We start from the raw sequence: 12,504 nt of genomic DNA on the forward strand, positions 1-12,504 counted from the left end.
TTTGCAAAGAAGGTGTGCGTCTTTGTAAATTGTAGGCCAATAGAATCCAGCTTCATAAACTTTTCTTGCTGTTAGTTGAGGCCCATAATGCCCTCCTGTTGGTCCTGTGTGACAATGGTTTAAAATTTTACTAGCTTCATCTCCAAATACACATCGGCGTATTATTCCATCGGGACAACTTTTAAACAGATGTGGATCTTCCCAGAAATAGTGTTTTATATCACTGAAGAATTTCTTTCGTCTTTGGTACGATAATCCTTTTTCAAGGAATCCACAAACTAAGTAGTTTGCATAGTCTGCAAACCATGGGATTTCTTTATAATCTATCTTCAATAGATATTCATCAGGAAAGTTGTCTTGTATGGCCGATTCATTCAGAACTTCTAATTCGGGATTTTCAAGACGAGAAAGATGATCAGCGGCTAGATTTTCTGCTCCTCTTTTATCTCTGATTTCAATATCAAACTCTTGTAAGAGTAAGATCCAACGGATTAATCTTGGTTTAGCATCTTGTTTTGAAAATAGGTATCTAAGAGCAGAATGGTCGGTATAGACCACCGTTTTTGCTAGAACGAGATATGATCGAAATTTGTCAAAAGCAAAGACAATAGCAAGGAGTTCTTTTTCAGTAGTTGTATAGTTCGTTTGTGCTCCTTGTAATGTCTTACTAGCATAATATATAGGTTGAAATCGTTTTTCAATCCTTTGTCCTAAAACGGCTCCCATTGCAAAATCACTTGCATCGCACATTAGTTCAAATGGTAGATTCCAATTTGGTGTTATCATGATCGGCGCATTAGTGAGTTTTTCTTTAAGAATATTAAAAGATTTGATACACTCATCTGAAAAGATGAATGGCGCATCCTTTTCTAGGAGTTTATTCATAGGAGTGGCAATTTTAGAAAAATCTTTTATGAAACGTCGGTAAAAACCGGCATGCCCTAGAAAACTCATAACTCCTCTAACATTGGTGGGATGTGGAAGTTTAGCAATTACATCTACTTTAGCTCTATCCACTTCAATTCCTTCTTTTGAAATTTTATGTCCAAGAACGATGCCTTCTTTAACCATGAAATGGCATTTCTCCCAATTAAGTACTAGATTTGATTTTTCGCATCTAATTAGCATTCGTTCCAGATTAACTAGACATGATTTAAATGTATCACCGAAGACTGAAAAGTCATCCATGAATACTTCCATGCATTCTTCTATCATGTCATGAAAAATCGCCATCATGCACCTTTGAAAGGTTGCAGGGGCGTTACAAAGTCCAAATGGCATGCGTTTGTAAGCAAAAGTACCATAAGGGCACGTTAATGTGGTTTTCTCTTGGTCCTCGGGTGCTATTGGAATTTGAAAATATCCGGAAAATCCATCTAGAAAACAATAGTAACTATTTCCGGCTAATCTTTCCAACATTTGATCTATGAAAGGTAAGGGAAAGTGATCTTTTCTGGTGGCGTCATTTAATTTTCTATAATCAATACATACACGCCATCCTGTTACAGTTCTAGTAGGAATAAGCTCATTTTTCTCATTTGTAATGACAGTCATACCACCCTTCTTAGGTACGCATTGAACTGGGCTTACCCATGGACTATCAGAGATTGGATATATCAAACCTGCATCTAGCAGTTTAATAATCTCTTTCTTAACTACATCTTGCATATTAGGATTTAGTCTTCGTTGGCGTTGCACATACGTTTTATGACCTTCTTCCATAAGGATTTTATGTGTGCAATACGAAGGACTTATTCCTTTAATATCATGAATCTTCCATGCAATGGCTGGTTTATGAGCTTTCAACACAGAAATGAGCTGTGATTTCTCATTTTTAGTAAGAGAAGACGATATTATTACAGGTAATTCAGATTCACCATGTAAATAAGCGTATTCCAAATGGTTTGGAAGTGGCTTTAACTCTAATTTCGGAGGTTCTTCTATCGATGATTTATATCGATATCTGTCTTCTTCTTTTAGCATTTGAATTTCTTCTGTTGTTGGTTCATATCCATTAGCTATAAGTGTAGTTAACATTTCAGCTTCATCAATTGGTTCATTACCTTCTCCTAAAGAACATTCTACTGTTCCTTGTAATTCTGGAAATTCTTCTAATAATTCTGCATGTGCATCTATAGTTTGAATATAATAACATGTATCATCTGCAGATTGTGGTTGTTGCATCGCTCTATCAACTGAAAAGGTAACACTCTCATCCTCTATACTTAGGGTCAGTTTCTTACCGAACACGTCTATCATTGCTTTAGCCGTGTTTAAGAATGGTCTTCCTAATATGAGAGGAACTTGAGAATCTTCTTCCATGTCCAAAACAACAAAATCTACTGGAAATACTAAAGTACCAACTTTAACTAGCATGTTCTCCATTATCCCTCTAGGATATTTTATTGATCTATCGGCTAGTTGTATGCTTATTCTGGTTGGTTTCAATTCTCCAAGGTCTAGTTTAGCATATAGTGAATACGGCATTAGATTTATACTAGCACCTAAGTCTGCCAATGCTTCTATTGAACTAAGACTACCCAGAAAACATGGAATTGTGAAACTTCCTGGATCAGATAGTTTTTCTGGTATCTTATTCAACAGCACTGCTGAACAATTAGCATTCATAGTAACAGCCGAGAGTTCTTCCATTTTCTTTCTATTTGAGATTAGATCTTTCAGGAATTTAGCATATCTTGGCATTCCTGAAATCACATCAATGAAAGGAAGATTTACATTTATCTGTTTAAACATATCCAAGAATTTGGATTGCTCGGCTTCAAGTTTTTCTTTCTTCATTTTACTCGGGTAAGGAAGTGGTGGTTGGTATGGTTTAACATAAGGTTTATCCTTAACTGTGTTATTTTCATTAACCTTTTCAACTACCGGTTCTTTTTCCTTATCTTGATCAGGTTGTGGTTCTTGTGGAGTAGGAATAGTTTCATCAGAAGTTACTGGTATTTCAGGTGGTTTAAGTGTTGTACCACTTCTTGTGGTAATAGCTTTAGCTGTTTCATTCCGGGGGTTAGCATTTGTATCGCTAGGTAGACTTCCCAGTTTTCTTTCACCTATTAACCTTGCTAGGTTACTCACTTCTTGTTCCAGATTTTGAATAGAAGCTTGTTGATTTCTAAATGCTTGAGCATTTTGTTCATTAGTTTGTTTTTGAGATGTGAAAAACTGCGTTTGAGTTTCAACTAGCTTCGTCATCATATCTTCTAAATTCGGCTTTTTATCATCGGTTTGTTGTGGTGGTTTGTTTTGAAAATTAGGTCTTTGCTGATTATAAGTATTATTGGATACTTGTTGATTGCTAGGACCTTGTTGGTTGTTGTATGGAATATTTCGGTTATAATTCTGGTTTTGATTGTAAATAGGTCTTGGCGGTTGATAATTATTCTGATAATTATTTCCAGGCCTTTGGTTTATGTATGAAATATTCTCTCTTTGTTCCATTGTTAATTCAATACTGAGACAATCTTTTGTCAAATGTGGTCCTCCACACTGCTCACAACTAATTCGTATAGCATGAATATCTTTAGTCATCTTTTCCATTCGTCTCTCGAAAGCATCTATCTTTGCCGAAATGGAATCTAAGTCATGGCTAGAATCGGCTCTAGCTGCTTTAGATGATCTAATGATATCTTTTTTTTGGTGCCACTCATGCGAGTGGGAAGCAGTGTTATCAATAATTTTGTAAGCATCAGTTTCGGTTTTCTTCATAATAGAACCACCAGCTGCTATATCTATGTCTTTTCTTGTAGTGATGTCGCATCCTCGGTAGAATATTTGTACTATTTGACAGGTGTCTAAACCATGTTGCGGACATCCTCTTAATAACTTTCCATACCTAGTCCACGCCTCATATAGAGTTTCATTTGGCTTCTGTGTGAACGTAACAATTTCTGCTTGAAGTCTTACGGCTTTAGATGCAGGAAAGAATTGTTTAAGAAATTTGTCAATTAAAACATCCCATGTATCGATCGCCCCTTCAGGTAACGATTCCAACCAATCTTTGGCTTCTCCCTTTAAAGTCCAGGGAAATAACATGAGATATATCTGTTCATCCTCCACTTCTCGTATTTTAAATAGTGTGCAGATCCTATTAAAGGTACGTAGATGTTCATTTGGATCTTCCTTCGGCGCACCACTAAATTGGCATTGATTAGTCACCATGTGTAGAATTTGTCCTTTGATTTCATAATCTGGCGCATTAATGTCTGGATGAGTAATTGCGTGACCTTGGCCAGTGCGTTTAGCTCTCATTCGGTCTTCCATACTTAAAGGTTCCAGATTCTCCATAATTGAATTTGTTGAATCGGTATCACTAGATGATTCTGTTTTAATAGTTCGTTCCTCAACAATCTCTGTTTGAATGATTGGTGGTTCCGGAGGAAAGTTTAATGGTTCAGGATCTACGAACCGTTCCTGAATATTCTCTGGATTCTCAATTGTGAGGTTGGGTTCAAAAAATGGATTATCGAAAATTTGAACTGAAGTACTTGGTTGACTGGATGACGATTCTAAAGAAAAATCAACGGCGGTTATATTTGCTAAATGTCTTGATCTAGTTACAGGTGGTGAACGTACAAAAGGTGATGATCGTCTTGCTCGGTGCATTCACTGAATATCCTATTAGTTTTAAAAAGGAAAGAAAAATTATAATAAGTTATCCAATTAATAGACTTTTCTGATTTTGCCCACGTTTCGAATAGCCAAAAGATGCAGCAGAGGGGCAGGATTCGTTTGGTCTCAATATAATTGAGTACTGTTTGGCTCCAATAACCCGGTCCACGTACAAATCCAACTATTACTACGAACCAGAAAATTTTGATGTCTATCAATTTAACCACTTAAAATAAATTTTCGTAATTTTAAGAAATTTAGATAAGAAGTAGAAAAAATTCTAAGTCCTAAAAACTAGAATAGCGAGAAATAAGAGAGAAAAAGAGTTCGTCGAAAAAGGTTGAAAAAGAAAAATTGTTGAAAAATAAAAGGTGACGGAAAAATAAAAGAAACTTATAAAAACTTAAAAATACTTAACTAACCTAACCTTATTACTACAACTAACTTAAAATTATAATCGCAAATTGAAATTACTAATTGGAATGATAATTGGTACATAGTAAAAGGTGTAAAAATATTAAAGCTTACAGGAAAAACTAAATCCCAAATGGAAATAACTTAAAAAGAAACTAAAACTTAAAAAGGCGTCGCAAAATTCTAAAGCACCTAAATCTTAGTCTAAAGAAAAAGCACTTAAGGAATTCTACGGCAAAGCCTAAAAATCTAGGAGTAAAAATAACTATAGCAAAAACTAAGTTTAAAATTAAATATGAGCTAAAAAATATAAATATTACGCTACAATGATTAAAAAGGTACAAAATATAAAAATATACAAAAAGTTGTAAAAAGTACAATTTTTATAAAAATATTATTTTTATATTATTTATTTAATAAAACTACTAATTTTACAATTTTAATAAAACTAATTAATACTAAAAACATAAATTAAATAAAAAGTAAAAATAAAACTAAACTAATAATAATAATAATAATAATTAGGTTAAATAATAATTATAATTAATAATATTCTGTAATTAATGCAGATTTAGGGTTTCTGTTCGCGTGTCAGAGTAGCTCCGCGAGTCGCGGCAATTAAAGAAGAAAACCCCGCGAGTCGCGGGGTTCAGAATTTCAGTTGACAGCTTAGAGTTTTTACGCGTTTTTCTATATATTTTTTTTTTATTTTCTGTTTTCTGTTTTTTAAATAAATAAAAGATTTTAAAATAAAACTTATATTTTTATAAACTAAAATAGAAATAAAGAAACTTATAAAACTTAAATATTTAACAAAATCTTAAAAATACTAATATTTTTGTTTTTCTTTTTATATTTTCGAATATTTAAAACGTATTTTTACAAAAACGACTTTTATTAAAAGTAAACTAAAATTTTTTTTTTTTTTTTTTATTAGCGTTTCGCTTCCGGCTTTTAAGATAAGTTCCCCGGCAGCGGCGCCAAAAATACTTGATGTGCAGCGGGATAGTATATAAAATAGTTTATATTTTACTAGGAAAAACTATTAAATACGATACAATTTTACACAAGATATTTATTTATTTATAGAATGGATATACTTAAACCTTGCTACAACACTTATAGGCAGTGTACCTAATCGTACAGTAGTGTAGTTTTTAGTAAGTCCGGTTCGTTCCACAGGGAAATCTTTAAACAAAGCTCAACGCTATATTAGTTACTTTTATAAAAATACAAATATATATATAAGTAATATTATTATTATAAAGGGGGTTTTTACCGTTTAATGACCGGTTTGTCGATTTTAAAACTTTAGTCGCAGTTAAAACCTAATGTAAAATATAAAATAAATACAAGACTTAAATTAAAGCGTAAAGTAAATAACGATAATGAAATTGCGAATAATAAAAATGCGATAAAATAAACTTGCGATAATTAAAAAGTACGATAATTAAAAGTGCGATTAAATAACAATAAATAAAAGTGCGATAATTAGAAGTGCAATTAAATAAAGGAAATTAAATATGAAATAAAAGAATTATGCTTATTTAAACTTCCGTAATCATGATGTTTGACATGTTGATTTTAGTTTTATGCCCATGGGTTAATTGTCCTTTGTCCTGGATTATTCAATATGTCCGTCTGGTTTTTGTCCATAACAGTCCATCAGTCATAAATATAAATTGCGAGTGTCCTCGTCAAATTATTATTATACCCGAAGTTAAATATTCCAACTAATTGGGGATTCGAATTGTAACAAGGTTTTAATACTTTGTTTAATGAATACACCAGGTTATCGACTGCGTGTAAACCAAGGTTTTACTACTTTGTTAATAATTACACCAATTACCCTTGAATGTAATTTCACCCCTGTTTTAATTATTCTAGTGGCTATTAATCCATTCCCGTGTCCGGTTAAATGAACGATTATTCGTACATATAAATACCCCGCCCATCGTGTCCGATCGAGTGTATATGGTAATTTATAGGGACGCCCAATTGTAAATCTTTATATTAACATTAACAAACTTTCATTTAGTTAAACAAATATAAAGCCCATTAATAGCCCATAGTCTAATTTCCACAAGTGTCGTTCTTTTGTCCAAACCTCAATTATGGTACAAAGCCCAATTACCCAATATATATTATATTTATATATATATTATAACTTTCATTTAGTTATATATATATTATAATATATATATAACTAAATGAAAGTTATAATATATATATAAATATAATATATATTGGGTAATTGGGCTTTGTACCATAATTGAGGTTTGGACAAAAGAACGACACTTGTGGAAATTAGACTATGGGCTATTAATGGGCTTTATATTTGTTTAACTAAATGAAAGTTTGTTAATGTTAATATAAAGATTTACAATTGGGCGTCCCTATAAATTACCATATACACTCGATCGGACACGATGGGCGGGGTATTTATATGTACGAATAATCGTTCATTTAACCGGACACGGGAATGGATTAATAGCCACTAGAATAATTAAAACAGGGGTGAAATTACATTCAAGGGTAATTGGTGTAATTATTAACAAAGTAGTAAAACCTTGGTTTACACGCAGTCGATAACCTGGTGTATTCATTAAACAAAGTATTAAAACCTTGTTACAATTCGAATCCCCAATTAGTTGGAATATTTAACTTCGGGTATAATAATAATTTGACGAGGACACTCGCAATTTATATTTATGACTGATGGACTGTTATGGACAAAAACCAGACGGACATATTGAATAATCCAGGACAAAGGACAATTAACCCATGGGCATAAAACTAAAATCAACATGTCAAACATCATGATTACGGAAGTTTAAATAAGCATAATTCTTTTATTTCATATTTAATTTCCTTTATTTAATTGCACTTCTAATTATCGCACTTTTATTTATTGTTATTTAATCGCACTTTTAATTATCGTACTTTTTAATTATCGCAAGTTTATTTTATCGCATTTTTATTATTCGCAATTTCATTATCGTTATTTACTTTACGCTTTAATTTAAGTCTTGTATTTATTTTATATTTTACATTAGGTTTTAACTGCGACTAAAGTTTTAAAATCGACAAACCGGTCATTAAACGGTAAAAACCCCCTTTATAATAATAATATTACTTATATATATATTTGTATTTTTATAAAAGTAACTAATATAGCGTTGAGCTTTGTTTAAAGATTTCCCTGTGGAACGAACCGGACTTACTAAAAACTACACTACTGTACGATTAGGTACACTGCCTATAAGTGTTGTAGCAAGGTTTAAGTATATCCATTCTATAAATAAATAAATATCTTGTGTAAAATTGTATCGTATTTAATAGTTTTTCCTAGTAAAATATAAACTATTTTATATACTATCCCGCTGCACATCAAGTATTTTTGGCGCCGCTGCCGGGGAACTTATCTTAAAAGCCGGAAGCGAAACGCTAATAAAAAAAAAAAAAAAAAATTTTAGTTTACTTTTAATAAAAGTCGTTTTTGTAAAAATACGTTTTAAATATTCGAAAATATAAAAAGAAAAACAAAAATATTAGTATTTTTAAGATTTTGTTAAATATTTAAGTTTTATAAGTTTCTTTATTTCTATTTTAGTTTATAAAAATATAAGTTTTATTTTAAAATCTTTTATTTATTTAAAAAACAGAAAACAGAAAATAAAAAAAAAATATATAGAAAAACGCGTAAAAACTCTAAGCTGTCAACTGAAATTCTGAACCCCGCGACTCGCGGGGTTTTCTTCTTTAATTGCCGCGACTCGCGGAGCTACTCTGACACGCGAACAGAAACCCTAAATCTGCATTAATTACAGAATATTATTAATTATAATTATTATTTAACCTAATTATTATTATTATTATTATTAGTTTAGTTTTATTTTTACTTTTTATTTAATTTATGTTTTTAGTATTAATTAGTTTTATTAAAATTGTAAAATTAGTAGTTTTATTAAATAAATAATATAAAAATAATATTTTTATAAAAATTGTACTTTTTACAACTTTTTGTATATTTTTATATTTTGTACCTTTTTAATCATTGTAGCGTAATATTTATATTTTTTAGCTCATATTTAATTTTAAACTTAGTTTTTGCTATAGTTATTTTTACTCCTAGATTTTTAGGCTTTGCCGTAGAATTCCTTAAGTGCTTTTTCTTTAGACTAAGATTTAGGTGCTTTAGAATTTTGCGACGCCTTTTTAAGTTTTAGTTTCTTTTTAAGTTATTTCCATTTGGGATTTAGTTTTTCCTGTAAGCTTTAATATTTTTACACCTTTTACTATGTACCAATTATCATTCCAATTAGTAATTTCAATTTGCGATTATAATTTTAAGTTAGTTGTAGTAATAAGGTTAGGTTAGTTAAGTATTTTTAAGTTTTTATAAGTTTCTTTTATTTTTCCGTCACCTTTTATTTTTCAACAATTTTTCTTTTTCAACCTTTTTCGACGAACTCTTTTTCTCTCTTATTTCTCGCTATTCTAGTTTTTAGGACTTAGAATTTTTTCTACTTCTTATCTAAATTTCTTAAAATTACGAAAATTTATTTTAAGTGGTTAAATTGATAGACATCAAAATTTTCTGGTTCGTAGTAATAGTTGGATTTGTACGTGGACCGGGTTATTGGAGCCAAACAGTACTCAATTATATTGAGACCAAACGAATCCTGCCCCTCTGCTGCATCTTTTGGCTATTCGAAACGTGGGCAAAATCAGAAAAGTCTATTAATTGGATAACTTATTATAATTTTTCTTTCCTTTTTAAAACTAATAGGATATTCAGTGAATGCACCGAGCAAGACGATCATCACCTTTTGTACGTTCACCACCTGTAACTAGATCAAGACATTTAGCAAATATAACCGCCGTTGATTTTTCTTTAGAATCGTCATCCAGTCAACCAAGTACTTCAGTTCAAATTTCCGATAATCCATTTTTTGAACCCAACCTCACAATTGAGAATCCAGAGAATATTCAGGAACGGTTCGTAGATCCTGAACCATTAAACTTTCCTCCGGAACCACCAATCATTCAAACAGAGATTGTTGAGGAACGAACTATTAAAACAGAATCATCTAGTGATACCGATTCAACAAATTCAATTATGGAGAATCTGGAACCTTTAAGTATGGAAGACCGAATGAGAGCTAAACGCACTGGCCAAGGTCACGCAATTACTCATCCAGACATTAATGCGCCAGATTATGAAATCAAAGGACAAATTCTACACATGGTGACTAATCAATGCCAATTTAGTGGTGCGCCGAAGGAAGATCCAAATGAACATCTACGTACCTTTAATAGGATCTGCACACTATTTAAAATACGAGAAGTGGAGGATGAACAGATATATCTCATGTTATTTCCCTGGACTTTAAAGGGAGAAGCCAAAGATTGGTTGGAATCGTTACCTGAAGGGGCGATCGATACATGGGATGTTTTAATTGACAAATTTCTTAAACAATTCTTTCCTGCATCTAAAGCCGTAAGACTTCAAGCAGAAATTGTTACGTTCACACAGAAGCCAAATGAAACTCTATATGAGGCGTGGACTAGGTATGGAAAGTTATTAAGAGGATGTCCGCAACATGGTTTAGACACCTGTCAAATAGTACAAATATTCTACCGAGGATGCGACATCACTACAAGAAAAGACATAGATATAGCAGCTGGTGGTTCTATTATGAAGAAAACCGAAACTGATGCTTACAAAATTATTGATAACACTGCTTCCCACTCGCATGAGTGGCACCAAGAAAAAGATATCATTAGATCATCTAAAGCAGCTAGAGCCGATTCTAGCCATGACTTAGATTCCATTTCGGCAAAGATAGATGCTTTCGAGAGACGAATGGAAAAGATGACTAAAGATATTCATGCTATACGAATTAGTTGTGAGCAGTGTGGAGGACCACATTTGATAAAAGATTGTCTCAGTATTGAATTAACAATGGAACAAAGAGAGAATATTTCATACATAAACCAAAGGCCTGGAAATAATTATCAGAATAATTATCAACCGCCAAGACCTATTTACAATCAAAACCAGAATTATAACCGAAATATTCCATACAACAACCAACAAGGTCCTAGCAATCAACAAGTATCCAATAATACTTATAATCAGCAAAGACCTAATTTTCAAAACAAACCACCACAACAAACCGATGATAAAAAGCCGAATTTAGAAGATATGATGACGAAGCTAGTTGAAACTCAAACGCAGTTTTTCACATCTCAAAAACAAACTAATGAACAAAATGCTCAAGCATTTAGAAATCAACAAGCTTCTATTCAAAATCTGGAACAAGAAGTGAGTAACCTAGCAAGGTTAATAGGTGAAAGAAAACCGGGAAGTCTACCTAGCGATACAAATGCTAACCCCCGGAATGAAACAGCTAAAGCTATTACCACAAGAAGTGGTACAACACTTAAACCACCTGAAATACCAGTAACTTCTGATGAAACTATTCCTACTCCACAAGAACCACAACCTGATCAAGATAAGGAAAAAGAACCGGTAGTTGAAAAGGTTAATGAAAATAACACAGTTAAGGATAAACCTTATGTTAAACCATACCAACCACCACTTCCTTACCCGAGTAAAATGAAGAAAGAAAAACTTGAAGCCGAGCAATCCAAATTCTTGGATATGTTTAAACAGATAAATGTAAATCTTCCTTTCATTGATGTGATTTCAGGAATGCCAAGATATGCTAAATTCCTGAAAGATCTAATCTCAAATAGAAAGAAAATGGAAGAACTCTCGGCTGTTACTATGAATGCTAATTGTTCAGCAGTGCTGTTGAATAAGATACCAGAAAAACTATCTGATCCAGGAAGTTTCACAATTCCATGTTTTCTGGGTAGTCTTAGTTCAATAGAAGCATTGGCAGACTTAGGTGCTAGTATAAATCTAATGCCGTATTCACTATACGCTAAACTAGACCTTGGAGAATTGAAACCAACCAGAATAAGCATACAACTAGCCGATAGATCAATAAAATATCCTAGAGGGATAATGGAGAACATGCTAGTTAAAGTTGGTACTTTAGTATTTCCAGTAGATTTTGTTGTTTTGGACATGGAAGAAGATTCTCAAGTTCCTCTCATATTAGGAAGACCATTCTTAAACACGGCTAAAGCAATGATAGACGTGTTCGGTAAGAAACTGACCCTAAGTATAGAGGATGAGAGTGTTACCTTTTCAGTTGATAGAGCGATGCAACAACCACAATCTGCAGATGATACATGTTATTATATTCAAACTATAGATGCACATGCAGAATTATTAGAAGAATTTCCAGAATTACAAGGAACAGGAGAATGTTCTTTAGGAGAAGGTAATGAACCAATTGATGAAGCTGAAATGTTAACTACACTTATAGCTAATGGATATGAACCAACAACAGAAGAAATTCAAATGCTAAAAGAAGAAGACAGATA

This window comes from Rutidosis leptorrhynchoides, chromosome 6, assembly GCF_046630445.1.
Source record: "Rutidosis leptorrhynchoides isolate AG116_Rl617_1_P2 chromosome 6, CSIRO_AGI_Rlap_v1, whole genome shotgun sequence".
In the NCBI taxonomy this organism is placed as follows: Eukaryota; Viridiplantae; Streptophyta; class Magnoliopsida; order Asterales; family Asteraceae; genus Rutidosis; species Rutidosis leptorrhynchoides.